Source organism: Aedes aegypti, chromosome 3, assembly GCF_002204515.2.
Source record: "Aedes aegypti strain LVP_AGWG chromosome 3, AaegL5.0 Primary Assembly, whole genome shotgun sequence".
Taxonomy (NCBI): domain Eukaryota; kingdom Metazoa; phylum Arthropoda; class Insecta; order Diptera; family Culicidae; genus Aedes; species Aedes aegypti.
This window is the reverse complement of record NC_035109.1, coordinates 335,044,067-335,064,966: the sequence shown is the minus strand read 5'-3', so window position 1 is coordinate 335,064,966 and position 20,900 is coordinate 335,044,067. Positions and strand designations below refer to the sequence as shown.

Genomic DNA, 20,900 nt, shown 5'->3' with positions numbered 1-20,900 from the left:
AAACACGTAAACCCCACAAACTGAGGGGAGCCCTCTCATGCTTCTTGTTTGACAGTTCTTTTGAAATTTTCGCGAACAATGTGGAGGAGAGAGAACGCGCGAGCGAGAGAGAGAGCTTTCCTTCTCGGAGTTTTCCCGAAACGGATTTTCTCAATTTTCCATCCCCTAATGCTGTGGGAAAAAGCCACCGTCAGCCATCATGGAATTTTGCTCGCACCAGTTCGAGGTGAAATGTCCTACGGGAAAGACACAGACGCATCGTGCTGGAATTGTGAGCTACCCCAATCTAGTGGGGCCAAAGTGAGAAGTGATTTTTCCTGAAGTTTTTCCTACCAAAATTAGGAAAATTGAAAATGGCAGCGGAATACGGTTGAACGGTTTTCGAAGAGTGATTTTTCCGATGGTTCGAGGAGTGAAGCGATCTCTTATGGGCAGGATGAGCTCCGGAATTAGTATCGATTCCGTCTGGTGGCTCTGGGAAATGGACGGCCAAGCGAAAAGAGTGTGTCAAGGACCGCTCCCTTGAATTTTGGGCTGACGAGGATGAAACTGCGAAGCAAGCAGCAGCGATAAGGATTTTATTCGATACCTGTATGGAGTCAGTGGAATCGAATTTTTGAACAATCGAGAAGGATTTGCAACGTCTGCCCTGAGGGGTGGTGATATGTGATCATCGAGGTGCGGAAAAATGCGTACAAGCCAAAATGAGGTTAATTAAATTAAAGTAAAAAGAAGAGAAATCCTGCCTTTCTTGAAGTGAAACCAAGAGTGAGTCAAGCTTAGTGGGGGTGAAGAAAAAGTGGCCAATTTTCACGGGTGGTGTTCCATTTTGCTAGTAGTAGTGGTGGTGGTTAGTGGTGCAGGAAGAAGGCACGGCACCTGAAGAGCAAGGACATCAGTCAAGTTAGTGGTAGCTATAGCTAGCTAGAGCCCTCTATTGAAATTCACGTGGTGCAAAAATAGTGACGAGGAGGTCGATTGGCGAAGACCTTTTGCGAAGTACCTCTGGGTCAAGAAACACACCTCCATCGCTCGCAACAACGTGGTGCTGGTGAAGGAATTTTGCGTTGAAAATCAACATACATACGGCTCCACGCTGGAAGAGAAGCGAGTAAAATTGAGTGTGAGTGTGCTTCTCTATTGTAAGGACAGTGTAATAGTGTAGTGAGAGGGGGAGTTCGGTGTTTTTTTTCCTCTGAGCTTGGAGCATCGGAACGAAGGATATCGGGGACCCGAAAACGGAAACGGATTATGCCGCGTGGAAGAAGTAGTCGTTTGTCATAATCCCGTGCTGAAATCGGTTACGGTTTGAAGCGAGACTTGGCATTGAGAAGGTAAGCAGGAGGGTGGATTATGCCTTGTAGTGAAATCTTTCGTGATTCATGGTGGGGTTCTTGGTATCGTATTGATTTTAATGATAATAAACGAAGACAATCTGTCTATATGTGGGAAGGAATCAAAAGGTTTTTGAGTGAGTTTTGTGTATCATATTAAGTTTATCTTGATTAGCTTTTTATACTTCTATTGCTTCTCTGTTACCATAAAAGTAAATAAGCCGGACAATGCTCGAAGCTAAACATATAATTTTGTCAATGTTTTAGTGAGCTCAGATATTGCAAATGTCCATAAATAAACTTCGAATTCTCTATATGTAAACAAGATGCACTATAACCCAATATTTCCGCTTGGCAGGATCATTTAGTGAAATTTATTGGTCACTGAGTGGTGAACTCGCTAAGGGTGAAAACCCACGGAGCCCGCTGTGCTCCACGCCTCCTTGTAGCTGCCGGATCAAAGGCGAACACAATTCTTGCAGGGTTGTTGTCCGGCATTCTTAAAACATGCCCTACCTATCGCATTCTTCCAGCTTTTGCTACCTTCAAGATGTTAGGGTTCACCGTAGAGTACAACGAGCTCGTGATTCGCCAAAAATTGTCCTAAGCACCCGACGTTCGAAGACTCTGAGTGATTGTAGGTCCTCCTAGAGCATCGTCGCAAGTTCTTCTAGAGCCCATAGTATGCACGACTTCCACAGATGATGCTGATGCGTCATCGTATATTGCGGCTAACATTGTTGTCCGCCGTGAGCAAGGATCCGTGGTAGATGAATTCATCTGCAACCTCGAAGGTATCCCAGTCAACCGCCATGCTGCCTCCTAGACGAGCCCTGTCGCGTTCCGTTCCGTCCACCAGATTGTGAGAACTTTCGAGCGATCACCATTCTAAATGCGGCCTACAAAGTATTATCCTTCCGTCGTCTGTCATCTATAGTAAGCGAGTTCGTGGTAAGTTATCAAGCCGGCTTCGTTGACGGCCGATCAACAACGAGCCAGATCTTTACTGTACGGCAAATCCTCCAAAAATGTCGTGAATACCAGGTCCCAACGCATCACCTTTTCATCGATTTCAAGGCGGCATACGATAGTATCGACCGCGTAGAGCTATGGAAAATCATGGACGAGAACAGATTTTCCGGGAAGCTCACGAAACTGATAAAAGCGACGATGGAAGGTATGCAAAATTGTGTGAAGGTTTCAGGTGAATATTTCAGTTCGTTTAAATTCCGCCTGTTGTTCAATATTGCGCTAGAAGGTGTTATGCTGAGAGCCGGGGTACGATTTTTACGAGATCCAGTCAATTTGTTTGCTTCGCGGATGATATGGACACTGTCGGCCGAACATTTGAAAAGGTCCCCACCCGTCTAAAACGCGAGTCAGCAAAGGTTGGACTGGTGGTGAATGCGGCCAAGACAAAGTACATGTTAGCTGGTGGGCCCGAGCGTGACAGTGCTCGCCTAGGTAGCAGTGTTACGATAGACGGGGATACGTTCGAGGTGGTCGATGAGCTCGTCTACCTTGGATCCTTGCTGACGGCTGACAATAATGTTAGCCGTGAAATACGGAGGCGAATCATCAATGGAAGTCGGGCCAACTATGGACGATGCTCTCGAAGGACCTGCAAGCACTTGGCGATCTTTGGCGGTGTGCAGGAAAACGGTGTGTGGCGGCGAACGATAAACCACGACCTCGCCCAACTCTACGGTGAACCCAGTATCCAGAAGGTGGCCAAAGCTGGAAAAATACGATGGGCAGGGCATGTTGCAAGAATGCCGGACAGCAACCCTGCAAAGATGGTGTTCGCTTCGGATCCTGTTGGTACAATATGGCGTGGAGCGCACCAAGCTAGGTGAGCAGATAAAGTGCGCATCGATTTGGCGAGCGTGGGGCAGAACCGAGGATGGAGAGATGCGGCCATGAGCCGAGTATTGTGGCGTGAAATTGTTGATTCAGTGTTATCTGTTCAGATGTTAACTAAATAAATGAATGAAATAATTGTCATATCATTCACTAATCTGCGTCAATCTACTGGTTATAAATATAACATCTCTAGTTGTTTCAATGATATTTTTACTTCCTGATAAGGGATGGTACACAAATTATGTCACGCTAAATTTCAACTTTTTTGACCCCCTCCCCCCCCTTTGTCACGTTTTTTGTATGAGTCCTCCGAAAATTTTGTAAGGCTTGTCACGCTTGGCTTGACACCCTCCCCCCCCCCTTGGAGCGTGACGTAATTTGTGCATGATCCCTAAGGTGCGTGACCACTCACTTTACTTATTGCGTAATAATTTAAGAGGTCGTCCATGTTATGCTTCACTGGTATGGTGGCCTAAGACAAATGAGGTAGCCGCTCCGAAAAAGCTGGCTGTTGCAAAGACTTGCTTGTATGTCAATGACAGGAGCAATGAAAAGTACACCATCGGTTGCCTTGGATGCCCTTCTTAATATACTGCCTTTGCATAAATTCATTTAACTGCAAAAAATGCCTTGCAGTTAATTCGTTATAATAATATACTAGATGGTGATTTGATTGGTCACATGAAGATCATCAAGGAATTCAATTTGAATTCTGATATAACAACACTATAACAAAATTATAACACATTCCTATCAGCAGCAGTTAAAAATAACAGAAGTGGATAATTATTTGTTATCAAAATGGCTTTGTTCTCAACATGTTATGTTTTAAGTAACACATTTATAACAACATTTGCTATATTTTTCACATCGTATTTATAAGTTTGTTGCAAATAACATCCGATGTCATAAATCAGTAACATTGTTTGCAATAATTTTGTTATTTTGTAACATCCTTGTAACTGGTACTCTAAACTTCTGGGAACTTTGTAACAGATCTCTGACAATAGATTTTAGCATTCGGACGTGTTGTCCAAGACACTCGGCGTAAGTAACTTTATCATGCTAGCATAAAGTGACCAGACGTCCCGCTTTTCGCGGGACAGTCCCGCATTTCGAACATTTGTCCCGCGCAGAAAAGTGTCCCGCGAAACGTCCCGCGTTTCACTCAAATCATGAAAATGTCCCTCATTTCTATATAATAATAATCCATTTATTTATCTTTTGATAATATACATTAAATACATACAAATTCACCTAATTATCTATACTTATTCTTTATTCACATTGCACAATTTCTTTTAAATTCTGAGACAGATCTTGCATTTCTAACTTCAATTGGTAATTCATTAAAAAAACTATTTCCATTATAATAAATCGATTTTTGAGTACTTGTCATAGTAAACGGCACAACACGTAAATCATCTCTTCGTCGAGTTCTATGGTTATGTATATTTCGTCCTCGTATGATAATATTCGTCAAGTATTCTGGTAAGAGTTCATTAGTCAATTTGAAAATAAAAGTTACCACATTGAAAATTATACGCTCTTTCACAGAAAGCCATTGAAGCGCCTCTAACATGTTTAATATTGGAGTATACCTGTTACAATTTAAAAAGAATCTCATTATTTTATTTTGTAGTCTTTGCAGTCTATTTAGGTGCATTTCACTTGCCAAGAATAGCACTGAACAGCAATAATCGATATGTGGGGCCACTAAGGTTTTATATAAACATATTTTGCTCCAAAACGTGAGTTGACTATTTAAACGGATCAGCAAACCATATTTTTGTGCTATTTTTTTACTACGTTATCCATATGCGCTTTAAATGTTAATCTTTGGTCAATTAGGACCCCAAGGTATTTAAAAACATCAACTCTCTCAATTTCATCTCCTTCGATACAAATTTTTATTTCAGAATAATTTAATTGCTTCCTATTACTTATTTCCATCGACTTAGTTTTTTGGACGTTTAATTTAAGCTTTTTTATTTTAAATCACTTATTCAATAATTTTATATCACTTCTAATTTTCTTAATTGCTATCTTTTCGTCTTTATCTGCAATAAAAATGACAGTATCGTCTGCGAATAAATTAATATCACAATGCTGAATAGCTTTCTTCATGTCATTGATATATAAAATTAATAGAATCGGTCCTAAAACGCTACCCTGTGGAACTCCAAGCGGCACTGATTTTGGCGAAGAAATATGATTTTCGTATTGACATACTTGAGTGCGATCAGCTAAATAAGACTCAAACCATTTGAGGACATTTCCTCCCATACCATATTTACCCAAAGTCTTTATCATTTCCGGCCGTGATATAGTTTCAAATGCTCGCTTGAGGTCTAAGAACAAAACAATAATAGTTTTCTTTTCTTCGATCATTCGCTTCCATTTGTACAACAATAAATTTAATGCAGACTCACATGAATGGTTTTGCCTAAATCCTGACTGTTCATATATTATAATTTTATGCTCGTTCAGGTACTCCAGCAATTGGTCTTCCAATTCCAATTTCTAGTGAAGTTCTTATTAATTGAAATTTTGCACCTATTGTTTTAGGGCAACTTCACCGGTGGTCCATTTTTTGGACCAAATTTATTCCAAAAATGTACCTGTCAAAATTTATTAGTCCAGTAAAAATAGACCAAACTGCACGCGCATGCACCAGTTGTTTTATTTTCCCAATCCATTTCGAACGTGATAACCAAAAACAAATCAAAATTGTAGAAATTCACGTTAAAACCACCGGAGGAATGCGATTTCTGGCAGAGTTCATTAATTTTGGAATTTCTTGGCGTTTTGCGTATTTATTTCTGTAAAGTGGTGGACCTTGTCGAATAATTTCCGGAGGAATTACGACCTAGGAGACGGACTTAGGAATACTTGATGGAATTCCCTCCTGGGAACGGAATCCTCAGAAATTCTTTGAAGATCTCCTAGAGGAATTAATGGAGGGGGAATTCCTGGATAACTCCCGTGGGGATCGTGCAAAATTCTTAAGAGCATTCCTGGAGAAACGCCTGGCGGGATTCCTGGGAGAACTCCGGTAGAATTCCTAGTGTAACTGCCAGCGGGATTCTTATAACATCTCACGGGGAAATTCCTGAAAAAAGTATGGTGGAACTCCGGAAAAAAATCAGAGAGAAACTCTGGATGAATTTTGGAAGTAACTTCCAAGCTCCTAAGAGCTCCTAAGAAATTCTCGAAGGAATTTCGAAGGAATGCCAGGATGAACTCCAAAGAAATTCCCGGAAGAACTTCGAGGCAGTCACGGCGGAGCTCTGAACGAAATCCCAGGAGGTATTTCCACTGCAATTCCCCTGAGGCATTCCTGGAGAAAATGTCCGAAGGAGTTCTTGGGGGATATCTTTGGAGTAATCCTTGCAATTCCCGTATGAAATCCTGGAGAAAAGGAAATCCCAGGAGGAAATACCGAAGGAATTTATTAACGAAATTTCCCGAGGAAATCCTAAAAGAAATGCTCGATAGAATAGCTGTTATATTTATCTTTAAGGCTTATATGCTGCTGAAAAGAAATCGGTCAAAAATTGTTTCGCCTATTTCTTGTAGAAAGTTCCTACAGCGATTCCCGTTTGAACTGACCATAGCCAAACTAAAGAAATCTATAATGTTTCTTGTTTATGAAGCAAGATATAGTGATTCTTTATCCTACCGCGCGAAAACATGTTAGAAAAGTTAATCAGTATTCTGCAATAATGTAAAGAGAGCAACGGTGAAGAGAAATCGATGAATGCATATAAGCTATAAAAATTATTGAAACATAAGTTGTCATTTTTGTTTTGTAGCTTTACTTAAGAGCCAGTTCGCGAGAACCGCAACCCCCTTTCCATGGGAAGTTGTATCGATGTTCTCCGATCAGGCTGAAATTTTCAGGGATTGTTCTTCTATATAAAAGATGATGTTTTGCAAAATATTAGATTTTTATATTGGGGGGAGGTGGGACAAAATGACCCCCAATGATTTCATGTCACTAAACATGCAAAATCACAAAAACTGAAATAACTATAGTAAAACTGCACGGATTATGTTGAAATTTGGCATGAATACTCTACGTTATATAAACTTTGAGATTGGCATGGTATATGGATTTTGAAAGTACTTCAAATCGAGAAAAATGAGTTTTTCATAAAAAATTTAGTGATTTTCAAATCGATTTTTATCGTACCAACCGAACTAGGTCAAAAAACTAAATATGACGTTTTGTAGGGTAACTCATGGGCTTTCATTTGAGGTGTAATTCAGATATGCCGTTTCAAAAATTTTCGAAAAAAATTTTTTTTTCGGGGTAGTGTTTTAACTTGAGCCATTTTGCAGGTACCGCAACCGCCTTGTCTAGAGAGGTTGTATTGATGTTCTCCGATCGAGCTGAAATTTACAGGAGTTGTTTTCCTATATAAAAGAAGATATTTCGCAAAATTTCAGATTTTTATATTAGGGAGAAGTGGTACAAAATAACCATTAATGATTTAATATATAAAAAAATACAAAATTAATTAAAGTGCTATAATAGCGATAATAGAGGCCCAGATAGCCGTAGCGGTAAACGCGCAGCTGTTCAGCAAGAGGGTCGTGGGTTCGAATCCCACCGGTCGAGCATCTTTTCGGGTTATAAATTTTCTCGACATCACAGGGCATAGAGTATCTTCGTACCTGCCACACGATATACATATGCAAAAATGGTCAATCGGCATAGAAAGCTCTCAGTTAATAACTGTGAAAGTGCTCATAAGAACACTAATCTGAGAAGCAGGTTTTGTCCCAGTTGGGACGTAACGCCAGAAAGAAGAAGAAGAATAGCGATAGTAAAAATGCACGAATTTGTATGAAATTTGGCATGTTTACTTTACGTTATATGAATGATCATTTTGGATAAAAAAATGTTTCAAATCGAGAAAAACCTGTTATTTTGTAATATTAGTTTTTTTTCAAATCTACTTATTTTTGGTCAACCGAACTAGGTTGAAGTTTTGTAGGACAACTCAAGGGCTTTCATTCGCGGTGTACCGTGGTGAATCAAAATCCGGGCGGTATGAGCAGCGTATGGAGGCCTCTTGTCGGTAGTTGTAATACCGATTATATCATTATATCATATGCCGCTGCCATATCTGAAAGAAATGTCACTTTCTTGTAAAAGTGATGATGTGGATAACAATAAGTCATTGCACCAATGTTTTCGTTAGCAGCTTCGGCGGTTCAGTAGTAAGCGTTGTTTCTTCTCACGCTGTTTAGATGGGAATCAACCACCGCATTTTTTTTTAATTTGGATAATGTTTGATTAGGAGGGTCACATGTATGTGTATATGATGTTATGTTTGCTAGAGATCAATTTGTAAATAATTGAGTTTAGCTTAGTTTAGACTGACTGTTCATATGGCTGCTATGAGACACTGTACTGTTCAAATCTTGAATGGAATTTTGACTTTTACTAGCCTTGATGTTTGCAAATTTCTCGAAAGAGTAAAAGAGAGACGAAGATTGTTAAAAATTGCATTTTTCCATGGAAAATTGTGTGTTTTTTTACAAAAAAAAAACATATTTTTCAAAACAATCCGTTTAAACGTTACAGTAGTTCTTGTGATTTTGTGTGTTTTGCGACACAAAAATACTGGGGACCATTTTGACCCACTTTTCGCTTATAAAAAGTGTAGTTCTGCCAAATGGGTTTCTTTTTGAATAGTAATGAACACATATTGTGTAAGCAATGTTTATGATTTATTTGTTTGGACAGACATGTTGGTGATTTAAACTGCAATCATCACTGATTGGTTCAATGAACGCCGCACAGTATTGTTCCTATTACATATTACTCATGTTTTGATGATGTTCAAAGTATTATTCCAGTTTTATTCGAAAATTGTGTACTTACGGCATCGAAACATACAATTCCAATACAATGTCCGGATTCAAAAACATTGGGTTCAAATTCCGGACAGCCTTTTTCTACTATTTTAAACTATATTTACAGTATATTTTTTTCAATATGGTGTCACTAAATTTTTAAACTATAACTTTGTGTATTATTATGTTACAATCACTACTGCTGCGACGATTGCCTCCATCTAAGCGCCCCTCGAATGCATATATACCATCCATGCGAATGAGTGGGGGAAATGTCAAGTGAGGGAATGAGAATTGAAAAAATTACCTTCTCATTGTTGATTGATCGATGTGAATACAAAATCGTTTATTAAGTGAATTTTAATTCATATATTATTACTATATGCTTATTAAAACTGAATAATTACAGATAGCGCCCTGAACTACCCTATATTAAATTTAAAAATTTGAATTTGTTTGTCTAGTAAGAGACCAAATGTAAGTAATAAGAATATGCTAAACGATTATCTCTAACCAATAAATTTATACCTTTGAGCTGATCTCATCGGGGACTTTGATGAGTTTGTTGAACAGACCTCCGAAAGGCCAATACGTCGTAATAACTACAAAAACAGCTATTTTTCATTCAATATAGTTGTATAAATGTTGTCAATTTAGCATTTTATTGGTAAATATTATCAGAGTGTCCCGATATTGGTACCGTCTGAATTTTGATTCACTACGGTACACCGCAAATGAAAGCTCCTGAGTTTCCCTGCAAAACTTCATATTTAGTTATTTGACCTAGTTCGGTTGACAAAAATATAAGTCGATTTGAAAAAAAAATAAATTTATTAAAAAAAATATTTTTTTTTTTATCAATTCGAAATTTTTTTCTAATCCAAATACCATGTTCATTTTGAAGTTCATATTACGTTAAGTAAACGTGCCAAATTTCATGCAAATTCGTGCATTTTTACTATCGCTTTTATAGCACTTCAATTGATTTAGTACGTTTATATATATTAAATCATTAGTGGTTATTTTGTACCACTTCTCCCTAATAAAAAAATCTGAAATTTTGCGAAATATCTTCTTTTATATAGGAAAACAACTCCTGCAAATTTCAGCCCGATAGGTGAACATCAATACAACCTCTCTAGACAAGGCGGTTGCGGTACTCGCAAAATGGCTCAAATTAAAACACTACCCCGAAAAAAATTTTTTTTTCGAAAATTTTTGAAACGGCATATCTGGATTATACCTCAAATGAAAGCCCATGAGTTACCCTACAAAACGTCATATTTAGTTTTTTGACCTAGTTCGGTTGGTAAGAAAAAAATCGATTTGAAAATCACTAATTTTTTATGAAAAACTTGTTTTTCTCGATTTGAAGTATTTTTAAAATTCATATACCATGCTTATCTCAAAGTTTATATAACGTAGAGTAATCAAGCCAAGTTTCAACGTAATCCGTGCAGTTTTACTATAGTTATTTCAGTTTTTGTGATTTTGCATGTTTAGTGACATGAAATCATTGGGGGTCATTTTGTCCCACTTCCCCCTAAAGCCTGTCCACGTTAAATTTCGGACACCCAAATAATGGCAGCAAAAAAAAGTTACTCATAATTCAACAAAAACAATTGTTTATTTCAGAATAAAAGAGTTATATCTACAAAATAAACAGTTGACAAGGATGTTAATCCTTCTTTCTGTAAAATTCTCGAACTTTCTGTGGTACACCCGCCATCCGTGTCCGAAATTTATCGTGGACAGGCTTTAATATAAAAATCCAAAATTTTGCAAAACATCATCTTTTATTTAGTAGAACAATCCCTGAAAATTTCAGCCTGATCGAAGAACATCAATACAAGAAGGGGTTACGGCTCTCGCGAACTGGCTCTTAAAGCTTTGTACTTTACGACATATTTCTTACTGTAGAACGGTGGTAAGTACGTAAATGATAGTCGATAATTTTGTCCCGCGTTGGAGCAAAACAGATCTGGTCACTTTATGCTAGCATATCTTTTGTTCTCAGGTAGAAAGGTTTCAGAACTGGACTGAATAAAGATTAGTAGTACACATATCCCAGTGGTTAATAGGCTCTTCTAGTTGCCAATCCTCACACCGCTGCAAGTCATTTACTAATGTTAGCCATATCAATTCTACTCCAGTTAGAAAAATTATAACAGATTTTACATTAAGATCTCAGCACCCCAGTAGATGATGAATTTCACAGGACCTTGGAATCCTTAATCACCACCTGTCATCCGATTTTTTTCATTAACCTTAGTTAGATACTGGGGTCATAATGACCCAAAATCGAATTTCAACCTGCAATATCTCTGTTGTTATCAAACGGATCTTTCTGAAATTCCCTGACTTTTAATATTTTGTGGAAACGAAGCGCAAGACCAAAAAATTTTTTTCTTAAGGTGATTCTAAGATGGCGCCACAAAAAAACAACTTAATAAGATACTGGGGTCATTATGACCCAGAAATGTATACCCCTATAAATCAGCGAAATATCAACCGAATAATGAAATTTATGCCGCATTCGAAAGATATGCTCCTCAAGATTCTGATCACTACCTGGAATACCGGTTCCGGATCCAGTGGCCACCGGGAATCGGCTACGAAGGGGACCATGTTGGCCACGTGGAATTTCAGTACACTCAGTCCAGAAATCTGCAGTCATCACCAAATTGTATAAGATGCAGGCCATATAGGAATGTACTGTCTTCAGCAAACTTGCTTCGGGGACCAAGAACTTCCACATGGGATACAATTTAGTTCAGAACTCGACCGCTGCGTGGCGCTAGCGTCGATATGAACTTCCGGTAGAGGCTAATTATGCGATAACTCGAGAATGCGAACACATAGAAGGATGCTGTCTTCGGCAAAGTTGCTCAGGAGGATAAGGACTTCCACATGAGATACAATTTAGTTTAGAAGTCGACCACCGCGTGGCGCTAGCGTCGATATGGACATTCAGTAAGGGCTAATTATGCGATAACACGAGATTGCGAGCACAAAGAAGGATGCTGTCTTCGACAAAGTTGCTCAGGATAATAAGGACTTCCACATGAGATACAATTTAGTTCAGAACTCGACCACCGCGTGGCGCTAGTGTCGATATGAACTTCCGGTAAGGGCTAATTATGCGATAACTCGAGAATGCGAACACATAGAAGGATGCTGTCTTCGGCAAAGTTGCTAGGGAGGATAAGCACTTCCTCATGAGATACAATTTAGTTCAGAACTCGACCGCTGCGTGGCGCTAGCGTCGATATGAACTTCCTGTAGGAGCTAATTATGCGATAACTCGAGATTGCGAGCACATAGAAGGATGCTGTCTTCGACAAAGTTGCTCAGGAGGATAAGGACTTCCACATGAGATACAATTTAGTTTAGAAGTCGACCACCGCGTGGCGCTAGCGTCGATATGGACATTCAGTAAGGGCTAATTATGCGATAACACGAGATTGCGAGCACAAAGAAGGATGCTGTCTTCGACAAAGTTGCTCAGGATAATAAGGACTTCCACATGGGATACAATTTAGTTCAGAGTTCAGAACTTCCGGTAGGAGCTAATTATGCGATAACTCGAGATTGCGAGCACATAGAAGGATGCAGTCTTCGGCAAAGTTGTTCATGAGGATAAGGACTTCCACATGAGATACAATTTAGTTCAGAGCTCGACCGCTGCGTGGCGTTGGTGTTGCTATGAACTTCCGGTAGTAGCTAATTATGCGATAACTCGAGATTGCGAGCACATAGAAGGATGCAGTCTTCGGCAAAGTTGTTCATGAGGATAAGGACTTCCACATACGATACAATTTAGTTCAGAACTCGATCACCGCGTAGCGCTAGCGTCGATATGGACTTTCGGTAGAGGCTAATTATGCGATAACACGAGATTGCGAGCACATAGAAGGATGCTGTCGTCGGCAAAGTTGCTCAGGAGGATAAGGACTTCCACATAAGACACAATTTAGTTTAGAACACGACCACCACGTGGCTAATTTTTAATGAAAACAAAGAAATAAATTGCTGAAAGAAATTCGTGAGAAACTCCAAAAAGACCTAAACAGTAATTTAAGGAGTAATTTTTATAATCATTGGATAAATAAATAAATTGATAAAATTACGCCTTGAGGAGTACTGGGGGTGTCTCTCCTAGGAAATAATTTATAAGGATGTCACCGAAAAAAAATTCTGTGGCGTATCCCTAGAAGAAATAAGAGATAGAATTCCGGAAGAAACTCTTGAGCACATTTCATAAGAAACTTCCTACATTTTCTTACCCCTACTTAAAAAAGTGCACGTCATAAAATTTAATTTGAACGTAATCTTCTGTTTGAGTTGTGATTATCTAATCACCTACACTATTCTTCGCAAGTTAGAGTAAGTAGATTTGCGAGCATGACTTGAAGTATAAAGATGTGAATGTGTTCGGATAGTGATAATTATCAATATTATTATTGAAATAATTAAAAGTTTATAGTACAGTGAAACCTCCATGAGTTGATATTGAAGGGACCATCGACTCATGGAAATATCGGGTCATGGAACAGCATTCCTTTGGATAGCAGCTTCTAGGGACCATCATAGTAACCATGAAAGTTTGTTTTTACTATGGTCCCATGAGTCGATATCGAGTCATGGAACATCGACTCATGGAGGTATCACTGTAAAATCAATAGAGTGTGTGAATTTAACGTAAAATTTAGTGCTGAACTAGTTGATTTGATTCAGAATCAATTATTTTTGCGTAAGTAAAAATAATTAACAGGATAGTAACGCCAACATAAAACATTCTTCTTCTGGACATTTCTTTTGAATCAGCTTCTGCAGAAATTTCAACAAGAATTTGCATACAGGTTTTGTATGATAACAATATTGGCAGGAAGAACTCAGAAAAATTTCGTCAGATTTGTAAAACAATTAAGCAATTTCGCAAACACCAATGAAAAAATCCCAAAAATCCAAATTTCTCGTAGAATTCTATAATAAAGGATTAGAAGAATCAAATTAGACTCATGTAGAACTTCGAGGAGACCTTCAGTAGATTTCTGGAACAATTGAATAAATGACCGTGGAGGAATTCATACATTAACTCGAACGAATGTTGGAAATATTTTATGGACTTATACTAGAAAGAACAGCTGGAGGAATTTCAAAAATAGCTTCATTGGGACGCATTATTAAAAACTACTCTGAAGTGTTTTTAAAAAATCCTCTTGAGCATATTCAAAATTATCCTTTAGAAAAAAAATCAGACTATTATTCCGTCAAATCCAAAAATAATAACTTGAGAAATACCGAAAACAATTTTAAAATCAGATCGTAGAAGAATTCAATAAAAAAAATACCTGTGAGGGAATTGCAAAAACTCTGAAGAATTCACTCCAGATAGATTTCTCCGGGAATTAATCCATCCTCAGTTAAGTTTTCCAGGAATTATTGCATAGATTACTTCAAGCACTTCTCCAGCGATTTTTCCAAAGATTCTTCAAGCGATTTCTCCTGACATTCCTCTAATAAAAAATAAGAGATTCCCCTAAGGATTCCTCCAAGAAGATCTCTACAGAGATTTTTGCAGAATGTCAGCGGTTTCTCTAAGTAACATTTCTTCAAGGATTACTTAAAATATTTCCACAGTGAATTCTCCAGACATTCCGCTGGTAGTCCTCTCAAGATTCCTCTAGGATTTACTTTTAAGATTTCCTCCAGGGATCGCTCCGAAATTCTATAACGAATTATTCCAGAGATTCTACCATTCAATTGGGGATTTTACAAGAAATTATTTTATGAGTTCTTATAGGGGTCGCTGGAGAAATTCTTACAAGAGCCCAAGAAGGGATTCTCGAGGAAAGCTCTGGAGAAATTCCTTACAAAAATCCCCGGAACAGCATACATGCTTTTCAGTTACGCAGTCTTTATTTTTTTCAACGTTCTATTTATGATGAAGACTGCGTAGAAGAAACTCATATTTCATTTATTTATACAGTCAAATCTCTACCAGTTCATTCCTGAAACGATATCTACAGGAAACCATGTAGAGATTTTTCTGAAGCGATCCTTGGAGAAATTCCTGAAGAAAAAGCTGGGGAAATCTCTGCAGGAATTCCTGTAAATATTTGCATAGAGAAATCTCTGTAGGAGTCTTTGGATAGACTCATGTTCTGCCCATAACTGCATATTTATAACATTCGACAAAAGTAGGCATTGAGTAAATGGAATACCAAGAGTACATTTGATGACAGTATGGGAGGAAACTAAAATTACTAAAAATTACCAGGAACTCAAAAGTGCTTATTTGAGGCTGATATTTTGTACAACTCATATCGCATACTAGGTGAATAGTCAGAAAATAATTCTGTTAGAAATTTCATTGCTGTTACATTACGAGGCTCATTTATAATCTCAATGTTACTGTTATGCGGTTATAATTACCAATGTGACAAAACAACTTGGTATTTTTTTCGAATTTTCTAGAACAATCTCACATATTTCAGTAAGTTGATCGAAAGTATTTATCATTTGATGACTCTCCATGGTATTAACTTCAATTTGTCAAAAATGTCGAATGTGACAAATATGCAGATATAGGCAGTGTAGGCATCCATGAAGGACTCTTGGAGACATCTTTGGAGGAATCACTGATGAATGGACGTATCCTAGGAAGAATCGATGTAGAAATTTTGCAGGTGGAATCGCTAGAGAAATCCCTGGAAAAACCCCTGTAGATTTTTTGCTGGAAAAACCCCTGTAGATTTTTGTTGGATAAATCCCTGAAAGAATCCTTATAGGAGTATTAAAATAGAAAAATTTCTCGAAAAATCTAAGGAGAAATATCTAAAGAAATCCGTGAATAGATTTAAAAAAAAAATTATAGAGATTTTACTGTAGGATATGTAGAGATTTTTTTTAATGAAATCCATGGAGAAATTTTTAGCATAAGTTCTGATAATATTCTAGCAGGAATTAATGGGAGAATCTCTAGAGAAATTTCAAGAAGAACTCTTGGGGGAATCCATGGAGTATTATTGAAGACCCAGTACGAATCCCTGGAGAAATTCTTGGGGAATCCCTGGAAGATTATCTTGAGAAATTCTTGAGGCGGTTCATGAAATTTCCTTGAGGAATTCGTGAATATTAGAACACCTGCAGAAATTCCTTGTGAAATCCTTGTAGAATTTCCTCGTAGAATCATCCCTGGAGGAATCCCGGAATAACGAATCTCGAGAGAACTGCTTGGGGATATTTTTGTATGTATCCGTGGAGGAATCCTCGGAAAAATTTCTGCAGATATCATTAGAGAAAGATCTTTAGTAATCCTTGAAGAAATTGTTTTAAGTGTTACTCCTGGAGGAATTCCTGAAAAAAGCCTTGAAGATATCTGTGCAAGAATCCTTGAAGACATTTTCCTGGAGAAATCCTTGCAAAAGTCTGTGGAAAATTTTATAGAGGAATACTAGAAGAAATAACTTAAAAAATCCCTGGAGAAATCGCCGGAGAAATTTCGAAGTATTCCTGAAACGAATCCTGGAGGAATCCTTGGAAAAACTCCTGAAATCCCAATCCCAATAAAGATTTTTCTGGAGGATTCTATGAAGGAATCACTAAAGACATTTCTGCTGGAAACCTTTGCGAAATCTCTAAAGAAATCCTTAAACATATTTTTTTTTGTAGGAATCCTTGTAAAAATTCCATGTCAACTCCCTGGAGGAAGCTATTCCATGCATGGCAAACAAGAGTTCTTCCTGAAAGAATCTCTGGCAAAAGTCCTAGGGAACCCCAGAAGAAATCATTGTAGAGATTAAGGTACAGAATAGCTTGGATTATTTTCTGGTAAAATACTTGGAGGAATCTTCGAAAGATTTCCTGGAAAAATCTTTGGGAGAGTCTCTGGAGATATTTCGAGAGGATGAGGACAGAAGGGCATGGGTTTGTATTCCATCGGATGAGCTCACGGTAAATAACTGTAGAATCCATCATACAAATCATTTAAGGTTACTGGACTATATCCTTTGAATAACTCCGATGTGAACTACGTCTTGAGATCTAGATAACTTTTTGGAGGAAATCCAGAAGGAAATACTGGTATAAAGTCATAAGATTCCTCCGGATCCAATTAAAAACTAAAGTGCACAGTTACTGCAACAACTTCTAAAGAAAACTAGAAGTAATTGTTTTTGCAACTTCATGACGTTATCTGTATCTGAACTCTTGTTGGAATTTTAGAAGTGAGTACAATATAGTTCATATCATATCATAGAGCTCATTTTATATTATATACAATCGACTTTCCACAACTCGATATTCTATAACCCGATATACTCTATAACTAGATGGATTTTCTGTAACTCGATATCTCCACAAGTTGATGTTACGTGAGATGTGAATTTCTCTCCATAACTCGATATTTATTTTATTCTTTTTATTTTTTGGGGAAACGTGATCTAATTTTTGTTTGAAGGTGAATAAATACTTACAAGTTGTAATGACATGAAAATGATAAAAACTATTGTCAGTAAAAATAACGTGATTTTTCGAGCACTTCGAAAAATGTTTTCAAATAATAGTTTGTAAAATGCTATCAACAAAATAATATTGCTTTCTTACAAAAATGATAATAAAAATATTGGAAATACATAAATTTGTTCCTTCGATTTTGTGTCGGTATATTCTATTATAACATAATTCTATAAGTCGATGGTCCCTTGAATATCGAGTTATGGAGAGTCGACTGTAGTTTATATCGTAACATATATTTACTACGCAGAATTAAAAAAAAACTGAACAACTTTGCCGAAGATAAAACCTTCAAAAAAGAGTTCCTTCTGGAAATACATATAGACGCCAGCACCACATGCTGGTTAAATTTTGAACGTATGTTCATGACTAATTCCTTATTCTCTCGAACAATTTTACCGCAGACAGCATCCTTCTATAAGTCGGGTCTCGGGTTTTCAAACCCGAACTCGAATGGTGCGGGACGGATTTGAAGGCTAGAACATTTTTTTCGAGTACGTCTGAATCGGGCTTGTAAAAATTCGGATTTAGCTGGACTTTAGTAAGAGTTATGGTAAGAGTAACAACCAAAAAGCTTCCTTATGCATCAGAAACGATGAATTTATCTATTTTTAAAAATAGGTCTTTTCTTACAAAAAATGTTTAGGTTTCGAGTCAGATTCGGATTTGAACAGCGGATTTTTTTTTTCAAGTTCGGGTCAGGTCTGAGTATGGGTCGGGTCCGGGTTTAAAAAAATAAAGTAAGTCGGGTACGGGTCGTGTTTGGGTTCAAAAAATGTGAAACCCCCCTCTAATAATTAACCTTTATCGGAAATACAAATCGACGTCAAATCCACCGGGTGGTCGAGCAACTTTGTGGAAGACAGCATCCTTCTAAACGACCCATAACGCGGGTACGTCATAGTTTCGTGGTGCGTTATGGAGAAAAGATATACCAGTGAACCCTAGTCATGACTGCTTCAAACGAAGAGAACAGGATGTTCGAGTAATGAAAGGAACACTTATTAGTCCTTGTTACATTTTAAACCTTGTTGAAAGTGACAAGTCGCGGTTTTCCCAGTTGCAGAGAATGATCTGACAATGATCGAGACAAGGAAAACAATGAAGTCGAATTGAACAATTTGTTTCATAATCCTTCATTCATTTGATTCTCTAGTTTGAAGAAGTAGGGACTATGATTCTGATGCACGGACAATATCTGTGTAATTTCTACCGAAAGTCCATATCGACGCTAGCGCCACGCGGTGGTCGAGTTCTGAACTAAATTGTATCTCATTTGGAAGTCCTTATCCTCCTGAGCAACTTTGCCGAAGACAACATCCTTCTATGTGCTCGCAATCTCGAGTTATCGCATAATTAGCTCCTACCGGAAGTTCATATCGACGCTAGCGCCACGCAGCGGTCGAGTTCTGAACTAAATTGTATCTCAAAAGGAAGTTCTTACCCTCCTGAGCAACTTTGCTGAAGACTGCATCCTTCTATGTGCTCGCAATCTCGAGTTATCGCATAATTAGCTCCTACCGGAAGTTCATATCGACGCTAGCGCCACGCGGTGGTCGAGTTCTGAACTAAATTGTATCTCATGTGAAAGTCCTTATCCTCCTGATCAACTTTGCCGATGACAGCATCCCTCTATGTGCTCGCAATCTCCAGTTATCGCATAATTAGCTCCTACCGGAAGTTCGTATCGACGCTAGCGCCACGCGGTGGTCGAGTTCTGAACTAAATTGTATCTCATGTGAAAGTCCTTATCCTCCTGAGCAACTTTGCCGAAGACAGCATCCTTCTATGTGTTCGCATTCTCGAGTTATCGCATAATTAGCTCCTACCGGAAGTTCGTATCGACGCTAGCGCTACGCGGTGGTCGAGTTCTGAACTAAATTGTATCTCATGTGAAAGTCCTTATCCTCCTGAGCAACTTTGCCGAAGACAGCATCCTTCTATGTGTTCGCATTCTCGAGTTATCGCATAATTAGCCTCTACCGGAAGTTCGTATCGACGCTAGCGCCACGCGGTGGTCGAGTTCTGAACTAAATTGTATCTCATGTGAAAGTCCTTATCCTCCTGAGCAACTTTGCCGAAGACAGCATCCTTCTATGTGATCGCAATCTCGAGTTATCGCATAATTAGCTCCTACCGGAAGTTCGTATCGACGCTAGCGCCACGCGGTGGTCGAGTTCTGAACTAAATTGTATCTCATGTGAAAGTCCTTATCCTCCTGAGCAACTTTGCCGAAGACAGCATCCTTCTATGTGTTCGCATTCTCGAGTTATCGCATAATTAGCCTCTACCGGAAGTTCGTATCGACGCTAGCGCCACGCGGTGGTCGAGTTCTGAACTAAATTGTATCTCATGTGAAAGTCCTTATCCTCCTGAGCAACTTTGCCGAAGACAGCATCCTTCTATGTGTTCGCATTCTCGAGTTATCGCATAATTAGCCTCTACCGGAAGTTCGTATCGACGCTAGCGCCACGCGGTGGTCGAGTTCTGAACTAAATTGTATCTCATGTGAAAGTCCTTATCCTCCTGAGCAACTTTGCCGAAGACAGCATCCTTCTATGTGCTCGCAATCTCGAGTTATCGCATAATTAGCTCCTACCGGAAGTTCGTATCGACGCTAGCGCCACGCGGTGGTCGAGTTCTGAACTAAATTGTATCTCATGTAAAAGTCCTTATCCTCCTGAGCAACTTTGCCGAAGACAGCATCCTTCTATGTGATCGCAATCTCGAGTTATCGCATAATTAGCTCCTACCGGAAGTTCGTATCGACGCTAGCGCTACGCGGTGGTCGAGTTCTGAACTAAATTGTATCTCATGTGAAAGTCCTTATCCTCCTGAGCAACTTTGCCGAAGACAGCATCCTTCTATGTGCTCGCAATCTCGAGTTATCGCATAATTAGCTCCTACCGGAAGTTCGTATCGACGCTAGCGCCACGCGGTGGTCGAGTTCTGAACTAAATTGTATCTCATGTGAAAGTCCTTATCCTCCTGAGCAACTTTGCCGAAGACAGCATCCTTCTATGTGTTCGCATTCTCGAGTTATCGCATAATTAGCCTCTACCGGAAGTTCGTATCTACGCTAGCGCCACGCGGTGGTCGAGTTCTGAACTAAATTGTATCTCATGTGAAAGTCCTTATCCTCCTGAGCAACTTTGCCGAAGACAGCATCCTTCTATGTGCTCGCAATCTCGAGTTATCGCATAATTAGCCTCTACCGGAAGTTCGTATCGACGCTTGCGCCACGCGGTGGTCGAGTTCTGAACTAAATTGTATCTCATGTGAAAGTCCTTATCCTCCTGAGCAACTTTGCCGAAG

General features: G+C 38.7%; 1 protein-coding gene across 6 annotated transcripts in view; it reads left to right on the top strand.

The window, feature by feature from the left end:
* Nucleotides 1–209: 209 nt before the first annotated feature.
* The window catches only part of LOC5567198 (whirlin), a 506,699-nt gene continuing 486,008 nt past the window's right edge, over nt 210–20,900 (top strand). For all 6 annotated transcript variants that reach the window (XM_021854220.1, XM_021854219.1, XM_021854221.1 and 3 more), the window contains exon 1: nt 210–1,334. The gene's annotated coding sequence lies outside the window, so the exon portion shown is untranslated. The remainder of the gene's footprint in view (nt 1,335–20,900) is intronic.